The sequence below is a fragment of the Centruroides sculpturatus genome, unplaced genomic scaffold (assembly GCF_000671375.1).
Source record: "Centruroides sculpturatus isolate CEXI.00-Female unplaced genomic scaffold, Cexi_2.0 scaffold598, whole genome shotgun sequence".
NCBI lineage: Eukaryota > Metazoa > Arthropoda > Arachnida > Scorpiones > Buthidae > Centruroides > Centruroides sculpturatus.
In genome coordinates, this window is record NW_019384757.1 from 20,358 (window position 1) to 41,013 (window position 20,656).

Below are 20,656 nucleotides of genomic sequence, written 5' to 3' on the forward strand. Positions count from 1 at the left end.
GTCTCCCACCCAACGGACCCTCTCCGCTACCAGAAGCACTTGGCTATAGACAAGGCGCGCCCAAACTGTAGAAAAGTCTTAAACTAAGTACGGTATAAATCAATTCTGAAAGTGCCAGATTTTCTCCTCTCAGGAATAGAATAAATCATCAACCGGTTAGATAATACGCAAGATTTCTTCCAGAGAAAATTCTAGACATAGAAAGAGAGGATAACGCAGAGGGATGTTGTAGGGGCGTTCAGTTTTGCGTGTGGTCCACTCCCAGTTTTAGATTCCGAACGAGAAAAAGAATACCAAAAAAATCTATATTAATATTTACCTTCTGTCACGAATGAGGGTTTTGTTGCAGTAGTTATAGTTGCCGCCACTATTGGCGCTGCCACCCGCGATCCTCGGAAAGCCGAACAGGACCGGAATACCAATTATTGGTAATTTCGTCCGAATCGCAGCTTGGGCGCATGTATTCTGCGCAGCGTGTATGGAGTAATTTGAAAAGCATCAAGTTGTAATCTGCTAGAGGAAATCAGTCAGTTAACCTTGTACTCAAATAGGTTACAAAGCTTTCTGAAACACGATGCTGTCACAAGACGTGGGAATGGGTCAGACAAGGTGAAAGGAGTGATCAGTGACAGGATGTGACGTGCTCAACAAGTGAAATGAGGTGTTGTGAGCGTATGCGTATGTGTGCACGCGTACCTATCCTTCCCCTTTAAAGGCCTGTCCGGCAACCTTCATGTTAAAACCCTAACATCCCCTTCTCACTCTCTTTCTACGTCTCTCGCTTAAGACAAGGAAGCGTAACGAGGTTGGGTTGTTGGTCGGAACACAAGAGGGTAGGATGTACCAATCAGATTTTGCTACAAAATAAACCCTCACACAGTTAAATCTAACACCGTCCCTTTGATAACTGGGGGTCTGTTGTCGTGGCAACGCTCTCATTTGCATACGCAGCCTACTCGCTGAATATTGAACGGTGGGAGAATACAAACGCTAGGTCTTGGATTATCAAGGAGGCCTCTCTCAAATAACCCAACGGTCTCGATTTTCTCTATACGCCTCTTATTTTCAGCAATAACACTATATTTTATCTAAGCAAATTTTTATTAAATAATAAACATCACAAACATATATTTAAACGAATAAGGAATTTATTAACGTTCAATTGTGCATGTAACTATATGTATTTTGACCATACGAACTCTCTTATTGAAAATTGAATTGGGTGGCGAAGCAATCAATAATGTTAATACAGTCTATTCGTCAGGAATTAAACTTTACAGTAGATGGGTTTCTTTGTGATGCATTAAAATAATGCAGTGAAGCCAGATACTGGGCCTCCTTAACGAGTTTTTGCGTGACTCGATATTTACCGAGCTAGCAGAGACACGCGAAGTCTTTTACATGTATTTCCAGCTTTTTCTCAACATACCTCTCCAGGGTTAAAGTTCGTCCGTGCTGCTGCGTGCACAAATGCCCCATTCGTGTTTTTCTTAGGTGATGTTATTTATTTTCTGTCAACTCTAAAACATGGTTCTGTAACCCCGACGTTACGTGCTAAACATTTTTACCTGAGTCAAACCCAAATTTTCGTAATTTTTCATCTTAATTATTTTTTTTTTATTTAAATACTTCTTCCGTTTTTGAAGAAGAAAAATGAAGGGAAATATAGAAGCGTTCGAACGACTTTCGGACCCGTTTACCATTTACTCTGTATTAAAGTTAGCCTTTTCATTAGGCAAAGCGATTGTAGGCTACGCTTGTTTAAAATGTCCCAAATGTTGTCATCGGATGACATTGGACGGAATGAAAGAGCCGGTGACGTCATGCCGGTTCCCTGCATCTCACTCAGCACTTCAATCGTTGCGCATCGCTGCAGATCGGCCATAAAATCTGGGCATCGATTGTGTGTTTTATTATACACGCATGGCTGCTATATGGGTTGCTGCTAACTCTCGTAGCACCCTCGGGTCGGGGTACTGATGCATCTGATCGCGTGGCGGAGATGTAGAATGATGCAGTCAGGCGTGTTATCGCGGAATGGCTGACAAATTGTGAGACAATGTATTACGAAACTCTCGACTAACACTTACAACGAGGATCGAATATCGGACGGTGTCACCTACAGTGCGATTCGAAATCCCGCTCTTTGTTGAGGCTACTAGCACTTTTTTCTCCTTCGAGCCAATTGAAGAACAGATAAGATCCGGCAGATAAATTTCACTGATAAAAAGACAAGGACGAAATATAGCCGTAAAAAGTCTGGACGTCTAGAGATATTTATGTAGCAAAGAGAACCATATTTTACAAAGACCGACAATAGCCAAGAAGTGAGTGCGCGACTCGGGATACTTTCGTGTTTTTAAGAAGGGCGAATCGGTCTTGAATTTATTACTTTTTGTTAAAATGTGTTTTATTGTCTGACTTGTATCTGACGATGGTTTGTTTTTACAAAAACTGCCAAAATTCTTTTCTACAGACATATAAGTATTGAATATCGATGTTGAAATGTCCATACTCCGTTGGTTTTATGATCCCCTTGATGGGTTATTCCTTCCAATTTTATATCTAGTCTCGAAACACCTGTAACGCAACTTAGTGCACTTTTGTTACTCCATTAGAAACGACCCACACTCAAAATTAGATAATTAACCATCATCGATCGCGACGTATCGAATATTAAAAATATTAAAAATTATTACTATAAATGGAGCCAGTTTCTTTTTAAATCTTAGATGTTTATACTTAGAAAAATTAAATTATTACCGAAAATATATTCAGTAGCACTTTGGAAACCTTTACTCTTTTAAAAAATGAGAAAATAGTGCCATTTTTGAATCGAAAGTAAGTGGAAAGAGCGAAGTTCACTTCCTGTTCAAGAATAAGATCACTCCACTGGTAAGCGAATTAGCATAAATTAACATAATGTAGTTTGTATTTAGATTATAATTGATATTAGCAACCGAGAATATGGAATATAAATAACGTCAAAACATCAAAATTTTGACGCTGCCAAAGTTTTTTTCCTTTCGCCAATATTTTTAATTTCTATGGAAACTGCATCCGCTCTTTTTCTTCTCAAACGAATGAATTATAGACTTTCGAATTTGGACGGATCGATTATTTAACGCAGAGAGATTGCAACCAAAAAATTAATTTTAATTGCCATCCATCAGAAGATGCGTAATTATGTTAAGCCAGTTACGGGATGAGGCGGAGGTTTAAAAAAAATCGAGTTAAACGAGGTGCGAGACCGGAGGAGATTTCTGGACATAAAAGTGACATTAACTCGACTGTCCGAAACGTGTTGACAGAAGAGGGACGTGCCGGCCCGGAGGCGAACGGAACCCCGGTCCCCTAAGCCTATTTGGCACCCCCCGAAAATAGGGGAGAAGTCAAGGAAGAAAGGCGAACGGGCATTGTGCTGCCGGACAAGGAGTGGAAGCTGTCCTGCCGCATTGAGAATGCCGAACACGGTCCCATACACGAGCCGGACTTGGCTGTTTAGGCTTGCCATCCTCGTCTTTGTTGATAATTCAGCGTGGACGTTGAGCCGAGCTCGCCCCCCTATAAAATATTAATCGCGGAGGTTGCGTGCAAAGCCTCGTCTCTCCCACTAGCAGCTTTGCGAACCTCTGGGTACAGGCAACTCATTGCAAGCCTGGCCGCCACTACAGTCATCATTACCATTGCTAATACTCTTCAACTACTGAATGCCAGAGTCCCGGCGGTTTTGCATACATAACGGGCGAGCGCCAGACACACCCGGCACGGGGTCCCGGCTAGGCAGACGGGAGCCGTGACGGAGAAGCGACGACTACCTTGAGACACCACCGGCCACCACCACCACTTCCAGCCGTTCAGGTGAGACTCGCGGCTACGTACGCGTCGCGCGGCTCGTGTGGGTGGAACGTGCGTGATACGCGTGCCGCGTTGCCTTCTATCGCCGCTTCGCACGCATCACGTGAGACAGCGCCAACCGAAATGGCCGATCGGGTGAGTGTGGGACGTTAGGTTTTTTGGTTCCGTGCCGTTCCGCCGGATACTTCTAGATGCCGTCCCAACTAGAAGACGTTCCGGGACTCAAAATGGCGTCCGTACGTCCCGTTCGCGCCTCGAAGATCGCTAGCGGTTGACGACATTCGTGCCGTGTACGGTAGCGAGGGCCTACGCTTTACTACGCGATTAGCGCTAATGCGTTTCGTCGGTGTAACAATTGTCTGGTGTTTTTTTCTTCGATCTGACAGGCGCGATTCGTTATCGGTCGATACTTTTCCTCGTTTACGAACCATTGGATGTCGTCCAAAAGTTGTGCAGTCTATATTAACACCGCTCGAAGGACACCGTCGCACGTAAACAGAGTAGCTACGTTAGGGTAGCGGGTCGGTGACGTCACCGCCAATCTTCAAGGTGAACTTGTAGATCTCTTACGTCACCGTCCGCCATATTGCAAATATAGCAAAAAACATTATCGCCGTCAATGCGATTATTCTTTTTCTGTAACCGCGTTTCCACGCTCCGGGCTAGTGATTTTTGCCATTTTTACTTCACTCGGTAAAGATCGCGTGCGAATCGTTGGCACTCCCTTACCTTTCAATAATTTATTTGAACAGTTGCGATATTCGTCCCTGTTACACGATAGAACTAAAGTGGTAGAGACTATTATAATTGCGATAGCGATAGTCCAACTAAATTGAACTCGTGGAGCGGCTCTCCTCCCATCGGAGCTTAAATCAAATCGCGTCATTGGAGAGTTCCTTAATGAATTTTATGGATAAAATTCGACTTTTAAAAAATCGTTAAATCTCTATTTACTGATAAATGCGGATATCAACAAGTGCGTCCGAAATCATTAACATAGTGGTTGTTGTTTCTTCTTATTATTCTTCTAGTTTTTTTACAATGGGATAAATATGACGACAGGTGAAACGGGATTCGACAAAGTGCATTTTGACAAATCGTAGTTAGTAATCGGGAGGTTGCCGACTGGTTGCAAGATTTAATAAGAGACAACGAGCTGCCCGCCTGCTCGGTTTGACCGCACGCCATGGCACAGCTGGCGTTGATACAGTGTATAAGTGAGATACCGAGAACCATCCGAAGCCATCATGATGGAGACGATTAGTCTTACGTTACCGTCGGTAACACGAGAAGAGACGGCAAAGAGTGTTTGCGTGCCAGCACACGAATCGATGACGTAGTAGCACGGCCACATGTTTACGGTGCACTAATTGGTGGTCTCCATGGCGACGTGGATGCTGCGGAGGCTGCTAATGACTGATTTGGCGGGCTGTGGGTTTGAGGCTGCACGCTTGACACGGAGAACCGCTGATTGGGGAGATGTTAAAGACGTGTCATTAAGCATTCAGAGTTTTTGCCACGCGTCACTCGACGCAGACACCTCCGACGACCGTTCTTTCTCCGTAATTCTATCGCCACGGGTCGTCCAAACCAGAATTTTACGTAGGTGGCCGGGTCAGTGTGTAATAGTGCCCTCTAGTGCCACTTCGAGCCGAATTATTCAAATGACCTCTTTTAATTAAGCGTGAAGATGGCCGCCTTGGGCTATTTTGGGCCCGAGTTATAAATGGATTCTTGATGGAAATCTTCTCCAATTGGTGGCGACAGCCGGGTAGCAAGGGTCAAGGAGAAGTTGTAATTAATATCTTTAAGAAAATAACCTACAAAATCTGGGACGATAGACGCGTAACCGTGGCGTATCGGAACTGGACCCAAAATTCTTACGCCGATTTTTAGCTCGAAAGATAAGCTAAAGGTAAAGATTGACTGCGGAAGTCTTAGAGCTTCCTTCCAACAAAAGACGGATGAGAAAGTTTCATTCCGTCATTCATCATGTTCAGCGGTGCCATCGAGTCTCTTACTCTTCAATATCTTTGTTCTATCTTCTATAAATCATTATAAAATCGATCCGCAAACCCTTGATTCGGTTTGAAAAATAAAATATTTTCTGCAGTTTAAACATAAAGAGTAGCTTGGAAATTTTTCAGTCGCTTTTGATTATTTTAAGAATGAGAAGAATGCAGTTGAAGCATCTCGACAATTCTCATTAAAAACGTATCATATTTTGTTAGAAATTAATCTCAGAAGATCGCTGATTTTTTGCGGCTTCACTTCTTGATTTCCCTGTAAAGTTCGGTAATTTACGTCCTTTCTACAACAATTTAACCTTCACTATTGCAAGACAATTATTTACTTAATATTTAATATTATTAAAATTTATTTTTAAAATGATTAAGGACGTTGTATTCTTCACTTTTAAATTATTTTAAATTGATTTGATGTATTAATGTATTGCATTTGATCTCCCAGAGGTAATCGAATTTAAGTTAAATACTACAATTTTTAAATTAAATTGTAGTGATTTTTTAGCAAGTGAAATCTAAAATTTATTTTATTTATCGTTAAAATAAGTTTAATGTTATTTTAAACTATTTTTATGTATACTAATATAGCATTTAAAAATGGTTTAACATAATTTTCGAAGAGCTTAAAGATCATTTTAAGATAGCTCGGATCTTAAATTTAACAAGAATTAGTCTAGATTGTAGGAGGGTGGGTAATGAAGTATACGGCGAAATTAACGGCATTTTTCTTCGTTGTAACTGCAACCTTATCTAACGAAAGTGCGTTTTCACGACTCTTCGAGGTAGAAAAAAATCATCAAAAATTAATTAGCCTATCTAACACCAACTCAAACTCTCTCTACTCGTTTGATTTTTATGCCCGAAACAATAACTTTGTTCTATTAAGTAGAAACGTAATACAGTAGCTATTTATTTAAATGCCCGTTTATCTGGGTAACTCAAACGAGCAAAAGCATCGATCCACTTGTACCTTGGCTGAAGCTTAGAGTCCTGATCTTACTAACGTCGTTTGTATTCAGACAGGAGTTTCCAATAAACTCCATCTCCGCAGCAACCGTCCGGTAATTAGCCAATAATAGAAGACGTTTGTAGCCGTGTCGCACGGAGTAGTAAATCAGTACGTGCAGTGGACATTCGGACGGGGTAAGTCTCCACCCTTTTCTCTCTTTCTCTCGCTTAAACTATGGAAATCAAGGATATACAATGGAGTGGTAGAGGATAATTGGAACAGCCGTTGAATGGCTTCCATCTTGGTTGTGTGGTGCGTAAACTGTTTACCACTGTTAAATTCCCCTCGAGCTATATCAATAGCGCTAGGAACAAAAAGAAAGCGCGTGGAACTATTTGTTTAAGTCTCATTGAATGTACTATTGAATATTCATCCGCAGTTGCCATTTCCAAAAGCATAAAGTCGCAGATTGAGGGGAAAGGGAAGCTGCCAAAAACCTGTTTGCAGAGAAAACTCCCAAAGAGGAATTAAAACAAAGCTGATGTTTGTCTCGGCCCGGGGCGACACATTTGAAACTTACTTTGATCCATTCATGTGCAGATGTTAAATAAATATGGAGGAATTCACTAAGAGAAGAAATAAAAATTCGTTAGACTTGCTGGATGCTGGACAATCTATGTAAAATTCCTGCTTGGCGATGAGAGATGATGTTTGTTTGATTCTGTAATTACCCCGGGCTGTTGCGTATAGAATTGGAGATAGTTGCATCGATGATGAATAGATTGGAAGACCAAACGAGTAGCGTTAACTACGGCGCTTTTCGATTTCTCTGCATTTTTTCCTCTTTAACTACGAAGGATTTTGATTAAAAAAAGAAAGAACGAAAAAATAGGAATCCCGTCTGCCAGTGGTAAACAGGTTTTATCTGCCTTAAGCACCGAGGAGAAGCCAAAAAATTTTGACAGGACGCACGAGGACATGAACCGAGGAATGACAGATATAGCGTACAGGAAAGTAATAGCTTTTCTTCCTGTTTCCTAACCCTTTTTTCTGTAGCCTGCGGCTAAAATAGACTCGTCCGATTCGTGCTCAGCTTACTCGACTCTCTACTTCCAACCTCCAAGTCGAACAAAGGTGAAGAAGGTCAGTGCTAATAATTTTTTGTTTTCGCATGAGTTTCTTATTATTCCATCCGCATCGTCTCGGATGTGATACCTTGCTTGCAAGACCTCTAACCGGACAACTCCTATCTCCTTCCAACACACAAATCACATGACAATATTAAATTTGTTTCAACTTATGATTGGAAAAAATAACATGGCAGTCAAACATATTTTGGCATTTTTTTCTTCATAATTTAATTAAAATTTCAAATATAAGATAAGAATCTGTGAGTGAAAATACTGAACTTCTCATACATGAGTTGTATTAAAATATCAATTGTTGGTGTATCCGTGGGGTGACACGATGTTTCTTTTCATTTTTTTTAAACCTTTCGAGTCACGTGACTGTTTTAGGAAGAGGGACGGCTCGAATTAGTTCCTTAACCACTTGTGTCACACGCCCTCGGTAATCACCGTTATCTAGCTAGCAGTGAGTACCCCGTCACGTGGTATTGCGAGTTCTATCCTTAATCATAACCCTGACGGAAGAAAGCATTGTATTATAAGGCAGGCTTTAGTGGATAGGCAGGGTTACACACACACACACGTACACTTACAGTCCGTAAAATGGTCTACCCTCCCTCTCGTGGTGACCTTCGTTGTATACCTTAAGGGATTCGCAAAAATTCGCTTCTACTCAAGGATGAAGATGAAAATGATAGCGCGGTCAAATCTTATTATTATTAAAAGAGTAGATTTGACCAATTATTCTAAAATGACCCTTAATAGTAGCTGAGTGTTTTACACTGCATGCACTTTCCTTAAAAAAATAATAATAATAAAAAAAATACAACAAATTAAATTAAAAGACAATAACCAGTAATGTCACATAATTATGGTAGTATTTAGCATTATCGTTCTTTTTCCGCTAAGCAATCCGTTACGAGAAACGATTAATAAATTATAATATTTATTTATTTGAACCTGGAAGGTCTTAAGTCGTAATGTGAAACGAAAAAAGTTGTAGACAGACCAGAAGTGATTAAACTACATCATATCGACTAAGTCCTCCAGGCAGCTGTACCCTAACCAGGATATCCTGTTACCTGGGACAGCTGCAATCTAAGAAAACCAGCTTACCGAACCTGGCCTTAGGCTGGCCTACCTGACTTTCTTCGCCGTTCTAAACATACAACAATTTATTATGTTCTATCTTCCTGTCACGGGATCTGGTTCCTGGACGGGACACCAGGAAATTCCATCACAATTTAACTAAGTACAATGACACACCATGTCCACTAGGAGGAACGACATAGTTCTAGAGGTAATTGGCGATAAAAGGCCTCCTCGTACTAAGTTTATTTAATGCTAGGGCTGCCTTAGCTATCCATTCAAAACGAGAAGAGGGAGAAATCACCACTCGTTATTAAAATACGAGGATGGCAGAATGTTCTTCTTAATTGTGCAATCTGTTTTAGGTTCTCCCTCCGAACGTTTATCATAAGTGAACGCTTCTTAAAATTAGCAATTTTCCTGATTATATTTTTATTTAATTTTATTCGGAGAGGGAAGGAGTGACGTTAACTTTTAACAAGTTTATAAAGATGTCTGAGCCTATTCATTGTCGGATGATTAAGTGACGAATGGCTTACGAGAAATGGCAAATACGAGACAGCCCATTTCGCCTCTGCTGAAGAAAATTTAAGGCAATTATGACAATTAATCCACAAGCAAATAGGAGCTAAACCTGATTCACGGTAAATTGAAAGATGGTCGAGTAGTGGTCCTTTAATATATCATAGAAAACCCGCTATTAAGATATCATTAAGATAGACTAGGAGCACGCCGTGGTACTTTTTTACTTTCGGAAAGGAATTCGGTAGTAAGAATTAATAGGCTGAATAGGAGATGGTTTGGGTTTGAGAAGGTAAGTAATTAATGAGACAAGTTAAAGACTCAATTGACGACTTAAGTCTTTTGACAGATCTCGGTAAATTTTCGCTTTCCATAAAAAGTGGAGTTTAGTGTCTTTTATGGAGTCAGTGAAGGAAAGTTCCTTGCGAGATGGCCTAAAGGGTCAACTAAGTTAGGACGGAATGAAAACGTTTTGGGTCAAGGCTATTGCTCAACAGCTGCTCCTATCATCAGCTGTTAAGCGTGCTACTTGTTATCAGAAAAGAGCGAGAAAGAGAAAGCCGCAATTCCCGAGATAAATATCTTTTCGGTTATTTTTACAAATGTTTAATCTCTCTTATCAGAAAAATAACTTTTGTCGGATGATTAAAAACTCCAAGATATAATTTAACTTTCAGAACCTTCGTAATAAACAAGTTTTCCCTAAGTAAATTCTTATTTTTAATAAGCTTATCTTTATCTAATTCATCTTTTCTGCTTTTTCTTTACTCGATTTTTTTGCTTAAAACGTTTTATTCGTTAAATTGTATGATTACCGTGAATATAAAAATGCGATTTGCACAATTTAAATAAAATTCTAACAAAATTTTTAATGTCAGAGGAATTAAAATAATAATTATAAGAACGCGAAATATAAGTAGGATTATCTTCTAGATTAATTAATATTTAAAAAAAATATATATTTCCACTGAGTTGTTAAGTAAGCGAGTCGACATTTGAAAATTGTTTAGAAACACAAGTAAGTACTGTACAGGTATAGGCTATATCTAACAAAGTGTTTCTACCATTTCTACAAGAGTGTAATATTGATAAAAGCATTTGACAAGATTTTTTCTGGTTGTTTAATTTTTTTTTCTAAGAATCCGAGCCAATTGGGACAAGTATTTCTAAATAGAAATACACTTCTGACTTGATTTAAATGTTTATCTTTCGCTTTGAAAGACTCTCCCTTCGGCTCAATCGATTTTGATGAATAACATATCTTATTGGGAGTGGATGGACTACTTTCGGTTGCCTTATGTTTCTACAAAATTTACTATCCAATATCGTCTTGATATATCAAAAACGCGTAATTACATAAAATTACTTTTTCGAAACGAGCTCTTTAATATCATGGGTATAAACGGTGCTAGCACTGATGTCGTTTTTACACCATTTTTTATTTAGGGCTGTAGGAAAGCGGCACGTTGTAAACCGATGTTGATTTACTTTCAAAACAGCTTGTGGTTTACCGAAAAATTGTTTTTCCAAGGTGGAATCATGACATCAGAAATCACGTGGTAGTCGCGCGAGGTGGCAATTTTTTCCGACGTTTCCCTAAGGGTTCTAAGGGACATATCAGCAATCCCCAGGGATGGACGCCGACGGCAGGGACAATGGAAGACAGAATATTAGATTTCCCCCCCGCACTCTGACCCACAGATTTCGGCTGTGGACGTGAAGGGAAGGAAATCGAATTGGCGCCAGCGCTCCGAGGCGGAAGGTACGGGGGATGAAGAGATAAAGTGACCACGAGCTTGGCTTTTTATTGGGGAAAATCAAGTGAGAGCGCCAAACCATCCTCTCCTTGTCGTTACGTCTTAGTAAATCTCGTTTTCTCCCAGGACTAGCTAAGAGAAGTCACGTCTAAAGCACTCGCCTATGTGCGTCCCGTCGCTGAAAGCAATTTTTCGACTAGATCCAGTTTTGTAGATTCCGACTAGTAGCATACGACTATCTCGACAATTGATAACTATTGTCTCTCCACAGACTGCTTGACGCTATAAAAGTGGGACAGCAGATGTGTCCAAAATGCCGAACTAATGACAAGTTAGCGCAGAAAATGATTGTGTAATTGTATGGTATTACAACGATACAGACTTGTTTCTAGAGGCAACGTCTGGTGCTAAATTAACCTGGTCACCTCACTATATTTACCGGTTTCGGAAGTCTGGTCTTTATTGATACTCCCGTGCCTCCAAACGACATCGATTTTACAAGACGTGACTGGCATAGAACCAGTTAAAAAGACGTCACTAATTCAGGCACCGGAAATTCAGATAACCAATCAACGATAAGAAAGTGTAGGAAAGTCAGGAAATGAATTGTAAGTTTGGAAATTGGTGCGATCTCGTAGTACGGAGCCCCGGGCTTCTCCGGCTCTCCTCCTTAACTTCATTAACCTTCCAATCGATGAGAAATTTTAAACTGGGACACGAATTGTGTCTGGAAATGTCGAAAGACCTTCAGGGTTCCCGAGGGTTTTTCTGTTGTTGCCTCTTTTTTCTTTCTTTCTTTACCCCCTTTCCTCTGTCCCAATGATAAGGGAGAAAAAGAAAAAACTGCCCAATTCGCAACAATTTCAATGAGGATTTGATGATTGGTTTGTTTTCCAGGAATGTTGCCAATTATGATGCGATTTCCGCTTTATTTCTGACATAAAACTAGAAATTACTTTCTGATCAGCATTTTTCACTCTTCTCTGAAACTTTAATTGGAATTATTACACGTTGGTGATTTTTTGTGCATCGTAACTCATCCTCGTAAAAACATTTTTTCCTTCCTTCTTTTCATACCTGCGGAGAAAGTGGCAGCCCATAGGCTAAACTCGACTACACGAGGCAAAAATCTGTGCAGGTGGTTCTTTATTTCCTATTTGACGTCACGTAACGTGAGTTCTAACCATTTGTCTTTTGCCAAAAGGAGGCTAATGTCATCTCCTTTCTAAATAGCGCCACTTTGAAACATTGTCTTGGAACCTTCACAAGAGGCCCACGCTTGAATTTTCTTTTAAACTCCCACCATAAAAATAAAAATAAAATATTTCTCTTTTGTTTACGCTCTTTAAGCTACATATTTTCAAAGTTTAAGTTTTTTATAAATTGTTTGCTGTAATCGGAGTGCTTCGACACAACGTAATGTATAAAAAACAGACGTTTGCAGGAAATATATTTAAGTTTTTCTGAAGGTCGTATCGTCTAAATGAATTTTTAATTTAGGTTAACTTTAATTTTTAACCAACTTTGGATCGTTCAGCAGTCTATGCAGACAGCAATGACAGAACACTTGACGTTCTTTACAGAATCATAAGCTACCCAAGTCTAATAAAGTAGGAGATTCGTGCTCAATGTGCGAACTCTATTCATTTCTATAATTGATTTGGTAATTAGAAACGTTGCAGAGAATAAAGGTTTAGTTGTACCGTGTCGACAAGTCACGCAATGAGATGAAATTTTTTTACTACGAAAGTTAATCAGAAAACAGGATCCAGAGTTGCAAAAATTCCCTTTATCTTAAAAGTGAAAGTCAGCCTCTTTTTTCCAAATTTTGAGCACGATTCTTTATTTTGTGGTCGAGTCTACAATAATAAATTTTACACCAGTAAAGGATGCAAAACGTCACAAGACGAAAGAACCTATTAGAAGAAAGATCCTTGAAGGTGATTGCCTCATCATGCAGAAATATCTGTAGTCGTTGCAGAAATAACAAACATTGTCATTCGTCAGTGCAGAAAGCCATTTATCATCATTTTAACTACAGTACGTGCTGTTACAGCTGAATTGGCCTTTCCCCAACTCAACAAGACGTGAAAATATGTTCCTTTTTTCATTGTCATCTCTTAAGATTGTTTCAATATAAAGTGAGAACGATTATTGTACATTACAGAAGTAGATACGAGAAATTCAATAATTCCAGAAAAAAAAAATAAAAATAAGTTTAATTTTTTCCAACAACCTCTCAATTTGCCAACTCCACTTTGTGACGGAATGATGGGATAGTCTGCACACGTCGATTGAGAAGCCCGATAACAAAACTGGTTAGACAATCTACAGAGTGAGTACTGCTATATGACAGCACTCGACAATGCTTGACAGTAAGCCCGATTACGAAGTTAAGCGATTTATTTTGACACAATCCGACTCGTCTCTTCTCAAGCCTAGTTTGTTACGAAACGACGCGGCGCAGGGCAAATACACTATTCACAGTTTATCTGAACGAATATGGAAGATGCGGATCATTTTTATTCCTCTTAAAGTATGTGGGTTTCGTAATAAATGGTGTACAGAACGGGTTTGTGGGAAATTTTGTAAACGTTGGAGCGATGTCGGGGATTGCAGATGTGCGGAGAGAAAAGAGAGAGCGAGGAAGAGGAAGACAGAAAAAAATGAAAGCGCGCCAGACTCAGGTGTTGGAAGATCTACACACGTAATGACTAACCCGACATTTTTAATGGAGCGGCAAGAAAGAAATTAAATAGGGATTTGTCGACGGTGCACCCCTGCTGAGAATTCCCGGTGGAAGGATTGAGTAGGCGGGAGACCTCCTATGAAAGAGGCAGAGCCACAGCCAAGGAGACAGGAGGTAATTAGAGTGGTCGAAATTCAGAAGTATGAGGCATCTTTCGACTCGAACAACTGGCGCCTTACAGCTGCTGACGAGCCGGCTCGATGACGTGATAGGAGGCGAATGCCAGTTGATAATCCCCCACGTCCCAAATACTTGCTTTCGAGCCGCCCGGTTCTTCTGGATGACCAAGTTGCACGCTAAGCACATGCCACAGTCGGGACGGTCCAGGTGTTGCCGGACTGCGGAACCTAGCAGGTGGAGTGGATCGAGTCACGTGATGCGACCAACAGCTGCGCAAAAAAAAAGAAGTGTATTTTCGATCGTTCCTCTTTTCTTACGTTGTCTCAGGCGCCACCGATCATTCTCTATCACAGTTTCCATCCGAAGATAAATGCCGTCTGCAGTTAAACTTCACCAACTTAAAAGTTTCTCTTTTTGTTACTGCCCCGTCGTCATGGCAACACGGGAGAGACTTCGCTCCTATCACCACTAGCGACCTCTGTTAGCGCCGGCGGGAACCAACGGTCGAAACACCTGTGGCTATGGCTGGTCCGACTCCAATTAATATGCGGGCTAAGCAGGCACAAAGTTGGAAAATTACACTATTTAACCGGCCTAAACTGGTTTATAAACAGCTTAGCGCTTTAATGGATAAATCGGCGTTTTTAACTTAACGTAAGCATCGGCCAAGTCGAGAAAAAATATTCAATTTTTTTTTTAATTTTCTATCAGGATAGGCTATCCTCTCTATCTCGTCAATTTGTGAAAAACATGCATATTCTATTAATAATTGTAATAATAAAGTAATACTTTATATTATACGTAAAAGCTTAAATTTATTTTTAACATTATTGTTAGTATAATATATAACAAAAAACAGAATTTTCTGAAATGAAATGCAAATTTTATCATAATCTCTGCTTTATGTGAATATCGTCCGATTGTCAGAGATGCAGAAAACAAACAAATAGAGGAGGGTTGAAATAAATGGGCACGATGGTTAGCTCAGTACCGGAGTGAAGAATCCGTAATAAACAAACAGGAGACAATTACTTTGGTCAACAATAGAGGGGAGACAAGAGCAGAAAGAGTCCCCGGGACCGATGACCCACCCCGAAACCGCATTCATCAATTCTCATCGTCTTGTGTCAAAACACAACCGTGTTCTCAATCATCGCCTAGCGCTGTCTGTCTACCCTTAATAGGGGGCCTAATTTCTCCCCCAATCCCCAATTACCCCGTCTCCATGGAGACACCAACCTGTCGAGGTTTTTTCTTCTTCCACATCCAATCGCTCTCGGTGCGAGTGTGTCAAATTTTCCCCGCTGTGCAGCCCATTTGCATATCGCCACTGTTTCCAATCAACTAGATGCTCGGCCTACTTTCGCTCAGATGTTATATCGTTGTTAAATAAAGTTTCTTCCTAGATTGCCGCCAGCTGATATCTAACACAAACTAACTTCTAAGATTAGTCCTTCCATCTCCCCTCTTACTTCGCCTTCTCTGCAATATCCGATTGGCTTTTTCTTTATGAAAATATCATTAAGATAATCCAATTCTTTCAATGGTAGATTTTAGCCCATTATCTCTTACTAAATGCACTTTTGTAATTATAGTCAACGAGTAATTTTTCTTTTATTTCATTTTTTTGCGGTTTAAAGATAAAATAATTCTTTTTCTTCATTCATCTCTACTTTCCACTTGCTGATTAATAAATCGTTAACAGCCACAAATAACAATTAATAAATTATTTAACAAATTAAATAAGTCATTTAAAAGCAAAGACATTGAAATAATAAGGAAACAACATTGAAAATACGAAAAATAATTAAAATATTTTAAAAAATATCTTATGACTTTTGAATAATTAATATGACTTAATTTTAAACAATGTTTTAATTTGAATAGAAAATCTCGTTGAATCGAAATATAAACAAAAAGTATTAAATAAAAATTAACTTACGACAATTTGGTTGTTAACAGGAAATAGCCTATATGGAAATAATGTAAAATAATTAATTTTATTGCTAAAAATTTCAAAATTGCAGTTAAATTCGATAAAATATAGCCTATAAATTTCAATTTTCAAAATCTCTTGGTTAATTTTAATGTTAAAATTTTTAAAACTTAAATATATTTTAAGTTGTTCCGTTGCAAAACACTAATTATTAAGTCAGCGAAAGGAAAGAAAGCAGGAAGTTTTTTTTTTTTTTAATTTTTAGAGAAAAAAATGTAGGAAAATTATTTTAAATTTTAAGAAAAATTTTAATAAATTCATTAAAAATATGTATATATCTTTAAAAGCTTGAATCAACTCAGAAAAAGCAACGATTCTTCCTCATTATAAAGAGAAGATTCTCTGATTACGTACAGACTGACAGACAGCTGGATAATTAGAGATGATATCGTATCATCCAGACTTGTCTCTCGTTATCTCATATCTCATTTATCACACTGGCCGAAAATTTATATAAATTATAATATTTTTCTAGCAGGAGTTCTTCATTTTAAAAAATTTGATATCTTATCTCAGATAATTTGTCAACAAAATGATAATAAAAAATTAGGATATTTAATAAGTTAAAAATTATTATTTAATTCGAATACAATTCTGTTATTTTTGGTCTATAAAAAAATGAAATAATGTTTAGTTCTTATTCATCAAGTTCGAGTAAGACGTTATAAGCTAATTAGGACCAATATGTGACCTCTGTATTTAATTTAGGTTAAGTATGCACGCCTTGACATACATTAATCCTTGACCCAGAACTGCCACATTTCAATTTTTAACTCAATTAAACGTATTTTTGAACCCAGGTAACGAAAGAAAAATGCGAGCAGAGACAGCAACTTGAGTTTGAAAAGTGAAGAGAAGATGGAAGAAATCAAACTCCTGTTAATTGTAGTAAGGTAATTATAATAATAAATCTATTAGTTTAAATACTGTATGAATATAAGTCAACACAACCTGTTTCAAAAACTCTCATTAATGAGGAAAAAAAAAGAACGATAGGGAAGTTCATTGCCAGAAAGTGGGTAATTGTTACTAGTGAATTGAGTGGGACGGTAATGAAGGAGATGACTATAAACTATCCATTAAGGAAAATATCGACGTGTTGTTTACATTAAGTACGGAGAAGTGAATATCGAGGTGTCAATAATATTCTCTGGCCTCTATTGGTTAGTAATTCAAGAAAGACCCAGAGGAATAAGGTCTCAGAAGGAGAGAGAGATGTGCTCATTGCCAGGGACGTATGATCCAAATGCAATATTTTCTTTCAGGATGCACTTCTCTATAAATGTAATTAAAGCTACGAATTCATTATAAAAATGATTTCCTTCCTATTTATTTAGATTGTTAACATCACCGTACATAGCTGTCAATCTTTTAAGATAATATATAAGTTATACGATGCTTAATTAAGTGCGTGTACACTTAAAACAATAAAAATATTATAGTAATGGATCACGATAAACACGTTCTGCATAATATTTAAAGCTGCTATCCGTGTAGAAAGCCTTAAATTGTGCGAGTCTACATAACTCGTTATTGAAATGTATGTGTCAAACGGGTTACACTGTAACCCATCTCGTCCGGAGATAAAGAGCAGGTAATTTGCCATTTACTAGCATACCCCTATTGTTTTAGTGTTGTTACGTTTCCTTCCATCCCATCTTTATGTCCCATTGCTAATTTTATCATCACGTCATCCTTCTATCTGATAGCGACCTGTATCATTACTTTGTGATTTATCAGTAGGCACACAGTTAGGCGAAAGGCGTGTGTGCATTTCTCGACAGAATGCAAACCAGACATCGAAGAGGCGTCAGAGATGCCAAAATCTGTATTCTACTCGTACGCGCCATCATATTCTTAGACGTTATATTTGACAGACTAATCGCTAACACGGCAAGAGGAAGAAAAAACATATGATACATCAGCCATTCTTACGGGCGAAACGATCCGGCCCTCTAATCTAGCATTAGAAAGAAGGAAGGGAAAAAGTCCTGTCTGCGGGTTTCCGGTCAGTTGATAGACCGGAAGTGACCGTGGCTGACACCCAGAGTGGATTAGTAGTCGTCAGCCATTACGTCAGAGAAGGATGCGGCAGAGCTCAAGAGATCAGCCGACAACATCTCGTCTACGCTCTGCTGGTCTATAGGGATGATGACTCTAACAGAAGTGACTGCAATTATCTGTCGGTCACTTTCTTCGTTTTCTCTTCACATTCTGCTTGCATACTGGGTAGTATCTCTCTAAATATTGAACTAGAAAAATCCGCAAAAGAGAATGAAGTCTCTGGCCCAATCTTCGATTAGTTTAGTGCACTATTCAAATTTTTCAACACAAAAATGTAACAAAAATAAATAATAAAGCAGAGAAAATAACATATGGCCTATTTTTATTACATTGGGCAGGAACACTTACATTAAATAAATTTCTCAAAGAGGGAGAGAAATCAAACAAAGACGAATTGCTTTCCGAATGAACATGGAAGCAGTTTCGATGATATCAGACGACATTGACTTTACTTATTGAAAGACCTACCTATGGGCCAGGCGCAGGAGTTGCAGCCACGTGTTGGGCAGGGGGAAGAAGGGTAAGTCTCATTCTCTTGATTGGACGGGAAAACTCAATTTCCCAGGGAGGATAATAGAGAAATGAGCACTTCCACCGCTGCCGTTATGGTCGGCCCGTATTATTTACTATGGAAGCCACGATCCAATTTCTTAGGGACCGAAACAAGATTAGAAGGGAATTGGCCATTACGTCGTGCGCTAATCCGGTTTGGACTAACCTGACCTCTCTGGACGGTGGCTCACCTCTCTCGTTCTCTTTACATTTGGACAATCTGCGATCTTTTCGCAACCGTCTTCAATTCTTTTTTTAGACTCGAAAGCGTTATAAGATCGAAAGTTGGCTTCAAAATCTGCAATTTCTACAAAAAATCAAAAGCTGGCGGTAGAGATAATGTATAAAAATAAATTCTTCATTATGTAAAGTCTGAAAAACTTTATAGAGACCGAATTTCGGTGCTTGTAATAAATTGCTTAACTTTTAAGAAATTTGAAAGTTCAGTTTAAATAAAGACCAACTGGATTATTTCTTCCACTCACGTGACTCATGCCGACGTCACATCCTGTCCAGTATTCGGTGACGTGTCCCCTTTGGCTGACGTAACCTACGACCCATCAAAGGAAATGAGGTTTTCCAGGCCGACAGTACAAAGACAGAATGTCAACGAGGAACCGTCCCGCCGGATGGTATTTACAAGAGCTGACAGTACAGAATGGAAAGATGACATGTCTTTTCTAATTTCTCATTCTCTTCCTTTTACTATCGTAATTAAAGTAACACCCCGTGCTCCCAATTACGTCGGTTTGAATGCCACACATTCCGAACATCAACGGCAGAGAAGCCATTAGCCCCGGGTGAAAGGAGTGGCTCCATTTTTAAGGGTCGCGCGTCACCTCCCCACGAGGGAAAGACGGGTGTCCTGTGTCCATCTCGTCTCTAAACCACATAATTGACATCGCCATCTCCTACCGGTTGTAAGACTTAACCAAACGATAGCCAGACAATAAAAGGTGATTAAGTAGGAAACAATGATGTCCTAGGGACTGAGACGTCTTCTCCGTTTATCCTAGCCCAACTTTTCATCACAAGAAACGTTAACAATCATAGTTTTACGATCCTCTCGATTTTTTGAAACTCGGAAGGTCAAGCGGGAAGTTAAAAAGCCAGCACGTATAACGACTGTCCGTCTGTCCCCCTAGAGGACCAGTGGACGGCCACTTTTACTGTCGTCGCCATCATTCTGTCCGAATTGTCTTACAGTAAGCAGTTAACGCAGCACGTGATCTCGTCCAGTCTCCCCTTAATAGCTAGACGTGCTATTTCCAGAGAGTCGACAACTTCCGTTCAATCGTCCAACTCTCAAATACGATCTTCAATAACTCGACCGGGAAAGTCGGCCAAACGAAGATTCCTTTATTAAGTTTCCACTTTTTGCTCCCCGACCTCAATGAATCAGCGACGCCATGACTCCCTAACGCCACCTGTCGGCAGCATTTGATCCAACTATTTCATATTTTCCACATCCTCAAAAAATGCTCCCTTCCATCCTCACAACGTCTAACATCGATTTCGCAAGAGAAACGTCACAGTGCTCTTAATCCAATTAACGCCAATTCATTCATAAACATATCGAGAAGAAATAAAAAATAAAGCAAATTTTAAAACTGCAACAATCATTTTTACATATATATTTTTACTTACTTTCCCAGATTATAAGTTGATTTATAAGATTTTAAACTGGAATGATCGACAAATATAATTAAAAATGAAATTATTTACAGCATATTTTCATTTGTAAACAAGTGCATAATAATACTCGGTTGATTTTCTTAATATATTTATTATTGTAAATTAAAAGTGCTTTAACGGGATTTAGGTTGATTTAAATAAAAATAACGGCAAA

The 20,656-nt window shown here is 39.1% G+C and overlaps 1 long non-coding RNA gene across 1 annotated transcript in view; it reads left to right on the top strand.

Moving 5' to 3' along the window:
- The first annotated feature begins 3,592 nt into the window (after nucleotides 1–3,592).
- LOC111628728 overlaps nucleotides 3,593–20,656 on the top strand; it is a 96,658-nt gene continuing 79,594 nt past the window's right edge. The window contains exon 1 of the long non-coding RNA XR_002757213.1: nucleotides 3,593–3,861. This is a non-coding gene — a long non-coding RNA (uncharacterized LOC111628728). The remainder of the gene's footprint in view (nucleotides 3,862–20,656) is intronic.